Here is a 7,639-nt window from a genome sequence, read left to right as displayed (position 1 = left end):
ACGCAACTCTTTTCTTTCTAATATGCCACACATAAATTGTTCGCTTCTACAAATTAAATTTGTAAACTTTTGCTCGCTGTTGCCCTGCAAAGCAGAACCAGAACAAAAGCCGTAACTGCAATATTGACAACAATCACAACAACAGCATTAACAGCAACAGCAACAACTATGTCAGTCACTTGGCAACATTGCCAACTAGCAGCGACAACATTCCAGCTACCTTTGCTGCCCGCCAGCCGCTCCCCCTCCTGTCGCATTCCCTCCTCTACAGCTTTCAGTAGTCATCAAGCCCGTAACTAGCTGCAGCTACAAGTTGCCGTTTCTAATACAAAACTGTCGCTTGTGGCCGTGAGAGCTGCAAAACTGCACTGCAGCTCTCTAGCACTACCCGCCCGCCCGTCTCTGGCTTGGACTCTGGCACCATCGCTGCCTCCGTCTCCCTCTCCAGCTCCATCTGTGGCCATTGCTGGCAGCGGCAGCAAAATAAAAAATAATAAAAAATACATCGCATTGCATTTCAGTATTGCTTATTGCGCCGTTGCAAGCGCTATGAAATCATATATTGTACGTTTACAAAAAAAGCTAAGCAACAAAAATTGTAGACAAGAAAGGTAAATCAGCAGACAGAGCCACTGCGAAGAGTGTATTACTCTGACTTTGCTTTGTGGCTTGCTTAAAAACAATAAAAGACTCTAGTTATGTTTAATCTTAGCTTTAGTATATGTATGCTCATAAATATTTGTATATACATACATAAATAGTCAATTAAGAAGAAAAATATTTAGACATATATTATGAAATATCTTAATTGATTTAGAAATTGATATTAAGAGAGAATTTGTACTCGAATCAATTCAACTATTTTCATTTAATTAATATTAATATAATAATATATATGAAAATAATTAGAAATTGTAAATAAATATGTAATATATCATTCATTTATACTTAGACAAATTTATTATATATTTATTTAAATATTATAATATATGGTAATCTAATGTCTTATCTTGCTCCAGGAATTTAAGTTTGAGTTGTATTATACATACATAAATAAGAAATATGATTATTGATGTCTACCATTTATACTATCCTTTGCTATAGACGTATTTGTTGTTTGTTGTTACGTATTTGTTTTAATGGCGATAAATAAGAATTGAATATGAATTGAATATTACTAAAGTACACTATATTAAATTCGTTTTGTGCCGTTCCGCTTTTCAGTGCTTGCTTATAGAAGAATATTAGTTTTGTATCTGTTCTGCTCTGTTATATAGAGAGTAAAGATCATATCTTTTCACTACATCTGTTTTATAAATATTTAAATCAATTACCATTTTGATAGTCAGAAATCGATGCTTTATTTTTATTTTCATTTTTCGAGTTCAAGTTTCGACGTTTATTTAATTATTAATTTATCCAAGAATATTACCAATCATTCCTACTAATTTTATAGCTGTCCATTCAGTTACGTTTAGCTTCTTGATGTATTCGCTAGCATTCTCTCCCGCATGACCAATTGCTTGCATCGTTCTGCCCGCTAGTATTAAAGCGTCATAAAACTTTTGTTTGATAAGGTTTATGATGAACCCTTGATTGTTTGAAAAATGTGACAGGAGCAAAACTGCAAAGGAGACGAATTTATTTATTTATGTTATTCGAATACTTTTCGTATTTCTGCACATTCCACGTACTGGCAATTATGAAATAGGCCTGTAGACGATTCGCCATATTTTTAATGTTCTAGTCGATAACAAAACTATTTCTGAGGACCGATTTTAGTCGACTGTAAAAAAAATTTATTCCTCAATCGAATTCGTCATATATCATATTAAATGAATTTTTAATGCCATTTGGACATTTGCAGCTGCACTGGAACCAATTGTCGGTGTTGGCGTAACAAACTAGAATATATCATAAACCCACTTTTAGTATTGATTGAGGCACCGTAGATGTTAAAGGACTAGTGATATATGTAAGGCACTAGATATCATGGGTACAATTAATAATTGTATAAAAAATATAAAGGTATTTCCTATATATTCTTTACAGATTAGGAAAATTATATCATACACAAATTACAAAAATTAATAAATGTTAGTTTAAGGTTTTATCTTGATCCAGTATGATTAGTTAGCTTAACTAAAAGAGAGTTTTATTTTGAGGTTTGTTATAAATATATGTATACATATGTGAAATATATTCACCAATATTTTTCAGTCTCCGTTTGATCGATTTCATTGATCCTTTATAAATTGCATTCATGCATTATAAATATTTTTCATTACAATCATATTCAAATACATTTTTTTTGACTTGATTATAAAATTTATTATTATAATTAACTTAAAAATCAGCTAACTAATTTTTGTATAGCAATTACAATAAATAACAAATTTTTTTTAGCTTAAATGTGTTTTACAATTTTTATTTACCCAACTAAATGGGAGATTTATTGCAATAATTAAATTTAGAAATCCAAATCTCTTATCTTGCTGAAGAATTGGGAAAATATATTTAGCAATAATAAATTTCTAAATAATAATCAATTATAATAAAAAGCATTATATCTCTCTTTCTCCAATATGATTGGATTGAATTAAACATATTTCTTAGCTAGTAATTAAATATAATAAAGGCAAGCTGAATGCTTTTCATTATTTTGATTAGCCGCATATGAATTTGCCAACTGCATGACATAGTTACTATGGCCAGCTAAGGTATTTAAAAGTTCATTGGAAATCTCATGAAATCGACACGCTGCTTTTCCATGTTTGCGACGGCGTCGTTGACGATGTTGTCGGCTGCTTTCGGTTTGAAAGCTTTTTGGTTTTTGATATCTGAAGCTCGAGCGGGCAGCTGTGGAAGGGGGCGCCTTGATTGAGGCTGCGGGCCATGGCTGACTGGACTGGAACGGACGAACGGGCAGTGTTGGCCTGGCTCGGCCGACTGCGACTGGCTTGTCATTGCAATGCGCATATGTTGACATTTTTTATAAAAATACTTTAAATTGTGGTTAAATGCATTAAATGGCTGTGCCAGGCGGGCTGAAACTAAGGCCTATGATATTTGTTTCTTTTTTTATTATATTTTGAGAGACGTTCAAGTTTGTCGTTTGAGTCTTTTGTTTAGCCATGGACATTTGGAAAGCTGCAGCGGTCGTCACTTGCCTGGCAAGGAAAGTGCTTTGCTCAAATGTCATAATGTTATGTCAAATCTCTGACAGATATCAAATTAACAATTTATTAACATTTAACCTTTCGTGGCAAGATAAAATACAACATAAAAACCATATGCTTTCCGCGTTGGCCGGCACAGCATAGCGGATGCCTGCTAGGCATTCAAATAACAGACACAAAACCAAGAAAACATTTGGCACACAGATGGAACAGCATGGGGTGAACAAATACATATATATGTATATATATACATCCATACATACACATATAACTATAGACACACATATGCATAGTCAAAGCTAGATAATTTTATGTATTCGAGTGGTTTTATTCCCAGAAAGGGAACAGATAGTCAGACAGATAGACAGAAAGTCACACTGCGCCGCCGATTGGGCTGTAATTGATGTTTGCTGCGACTGCTCGCATTGCAAATGAGTATTATAAAATTAAATTAAATGCCAATTATCATATCCGTTGCCTGGGCCAGTAATGAGAAACTAACTAGCATTGGTGGCTGCGTTAATGTTTATAACTTTTTCGCTCATTGCAAACAGAGCTAGATGTGTGTGTGTGTGTGTGTCGGTGTACCAGTTATGAAAGCAAAAAATACAAAAATTACAACAACAAATACTACACCACGCTGCATGCCGCCTGTTACTTATAATGGGCGTCTATGCAGATCAACCAGTTGCTGCAGCAGCAGCAGCAGGCTGTCTGACTTCCTTTACGTATAATTTGCATGCGAAATTGCCAGGCAGCCAGAGAGGGTGCATATGTATGTGTGTGTGCGTGTGTATGTGTATCTGTGAGAGCGCGAACGAGTTATGGCCAAAGTGGTGCATATATAGAAACCACAACAGCCGCAAACACACAAACAAAATATATAAAAAAAAAACAACAACAAATATTTCTTTGAAGGTGTGATTTTAATGTGACAACTTTGCAACTGGTTTGGGCCAGCGCAGAGTCGCAGTCAAGTCTCTTCAGGGGCAGGGAAGATGTGCAATAATTTACCAAGTTAACGTCTGTCTAGGATATCCGTGGAGCTGCAATTATTCCTTGAGAGTCATACGTTCTAGCACCATAAAAAAAGCAAAATACTTTTTTTTTTGTTATTTTCAATTTTGCGTTAACTGAAGCCACACAAAAACAAGAGAGAAAGAGACACGGACAGAAAGATAGACCGAGAGGAAGAGAGACTAAGAGAGAAAACCTGAATTGGAATTGCAATTTAATAAATAGCAGTTGCTACCTTTTTTATACACGTCACTCGTTTAGTTTTCATTTATGCATCGCACAGCTTCTCATTATTTGGCAGTTTTTGCTTCATTAAATTCCGTTTTAAATATATATACATATATATGCATATGTACATACATATATATGTGTTTGCGTTTTAATTTCCTTTTGCTATTCCATTTCACACAACTTTTCTCTACTTTATTTTTATTGCAAGCAAGTTGGTATTGTGTGTATATGGGTGTGCGCGCACGTTTGTATGTGTGCGCTGATCTTTCACTGTGGCTCTTTTACTTTGCTTTATGTTATCTTTTTGCTGCCTTTGCTTTGAGCTAAGCACCAGCAACCACTACACGGACGCACTATACACACTCGCGCTCACTGGGCTCACTATCTCACTTTCTCGCTCACTCACACACACGCGCAGGCAGGCACGCAACGTAATGCGGCGCCTCAAGATTCAGTTTCATCCGCAACGACACTGCACGAATTACAGCGCTCGGCAACAGGTAAATGGCAACTGAGCATGCGGCTCGTCGCGCAGTGACCGACCCTCTGTGAGCTGCGGCTGTGAGTCACTGCTCCGCGTGCTCTGTGCTCATTGACTCTCTCTCTCTCTGTCACTCCTCAATCTTCTTTTCTCTGCCGAGTGCGACTCTTTGCGGGTCGGCGTTGCCAGCAAAAAGGAAAAACTTAGACAACAAACCTGCGGCATCGAAGTGCTTGAAAAATAATGTACAAAGCATAATTAAATAAAAAATAAATTTTTTTAAAGTAATTTTAGTTACATAAAATATATGTTTATTCAAATATTTATAAGTATTTCTTTTTTTTATAAGGAGGAGTTAAATAATAAAGGAGAAGGAGGAGTTTAATAATAAATGATTATGAAACAATCAAAAAATTGACTTCTTTTATTTGTTTTAATAGCGACAAACAAACACTTTATTTGTTGACTAAAGTGATTAGTAAAGTAAGTCACAAAATATTGAATTCAATTTGTGTGAAGTCGTTCCGCCTTTTAATACTTACTCGCGAAGTTATTATTATTATTATTTATTTATTAGATAATATAAAAAATATAAATCTAAAAATTATTAAACGTGCTAGCTACGAGGGCCATCGACGTACTCTCGAAGTTATTAAAGTACTATATGGAATTTGTATAATTTACTTTTTCATCGATTTTCTATAGAGAGTAAAGTGCTATACAGATTCCGAAACGAACAATATTTTCTAGTCCAGTGATTCCCGACCACCTCTTTCCCTAGCTTCTGTGTGATGTGAACATTTTATAAATATTTAAATTAAGGAATAATTTCAAGATCAGAAACGATTGCTCTATTTTTTATTTGTATTTATGGTGTTTGGTTTGATTTAGCGTCCAAGCACACTACCCACCGTTTGCTTTATGCCTGTTCCGTTAAGATTTTGCAGGTAATTACCAGCAGTCTCTGCCACACTACTAATCGCTTCGATCTTTTCACCCCCGTATATTACACCGTCAAATATCTTATTTTTGATTGAGTTTATGATGGAGCCTGGGCTATTCGGAAAATGTAACAGAAGCAGAGCTGCAAATAAAACGAGTGTATTTCTGTTATTCGAATATTTTCAGTATTTCTAAAGATTCCACGCACTTGCAATCATGAAATAGGTCTGCAGATGATGCGCCATGTTTGTAATGATCTGGTCGGTAGCAAAACTTATTCTGATGTCAGATCTTACTGGACTTTATTCAATTATTCGTTAATCAAATTCGCCATATATCGTGTTATATTAATTATTTTTAATTTAATTTGCTGGTGAACTGGAACCAATTATGTGACTCGATAACAAAATAGTATAGGATATACTATAGTATACTCTTACTTTTTTATCATAACGCTATAAAAGCAGCAGTAAACACGATAAAACAACATGAACTATGCGTTTTAAAATCAAAGGGGAAAGGTTTAAATCATCGGACATACATCGATGCATCGAATATTCAAACCGATGTATTAATCCAACATCCATGCTTGATTTTGAAAACATCGATGGACATTGACATCGACATCCACGTTTTCATTAAATATGTATTTACTAGCATATCATATAAAAACTTCATTATATAAATGAATTATCTTTCTGGTATTGATTAAGGGCACCGTATATGTTAGGTTAGAGATATGAAGCCCTGGATATCATGGGTACATGGGTAGCTTCTGTCTAATGTGAACATTTTATAAATGTTTATATCAATTAAGATTTTTATAGTCAGAAATTATTGCAAACTCTATTTTCTTTAATTTCTTCGAATTTATAGACTTAAATCAATTTTGATTAATTGAACGAATTTCGATCTGATTCAGCGCCCAAGACTATTCGCAATAGCTTCAGCCATGCTAATGATATTCAATTGTGATGCGTTAAGTTTCTTATAGTATTCGGTTGCATTGTTGCCCGCAAGACCAAGTGCTTCGATTATTTCGCCCGCTGATATTAATGTGTCATATACCTTTTTCTTGACTGGGTCTAGGCTGAGCCCTTGGTTGTTCGGAAAATGTGACAGGAGCAAAACTGCAAAAAAATAAATATATTTCTGTTATTCTGTTCGATGTTCCACGTACTGGCAATTATGAAAGAGGCCTGTAGATGATTTGCCATGTTTGTATTGTTCTGGTCAATAGCAAAACTATTTATGAGGCCAGATTTTACTGGACATAAAACCCCATTTTTTCGTTAATAATATTCGTCATATATCGTGTAATATTATTTTCATTTACAGCTGATCTGGAACCAATTCTTCGACTCGATGTTTGCGTGACAAACCTGGTATAGCTCCCATTTAGTATAACCACTAACCAGAGTGGTATACTAAATGGTATAACCTAAGCTCCCATTTAAATGCGATAAAGGTTTTTAGAAATGAGATATTGAGCAGTAGACATTATGGCTACATTTAAAATGTATATACAAATTATGAAAAGTAATATTATTATACATATCCGAATATTGTCTATATTGGCATTTACACGCTATTACCGCATATATAGCTTTTGTTAGAGTAATTTGTGGAACGTTTTCTGCTTTGCTTATATCCATGCACATAAATATATTCATATACTTATTTACACTTGTTTTGGCATAAAATTTGACAAGTGTAAAGCTCTCTAGTTTTAATTTATATGTAATTAATTTAATATACTCTGCCTAGATTCGTAGTAAATCCGCAGCTT

Source organism: Drosophila mojavensis, unplaced genomic scaffold, assembly GCF_018153725.1.
Source record: "Drosophila mojavensis isolate 15081-1352.22 unplaced genomic scaffold, ASM1815372v1 contig_16, whole genome shotgun sequence".
NCBI lineage: Eukaryota > Metazoa > Arthropoda > Insecta > Diptera > Drosophilidae > Drosophila > Drosophila mojavensis.
This window is presented reverse-complemented; position numbering follows the sequence as displayed.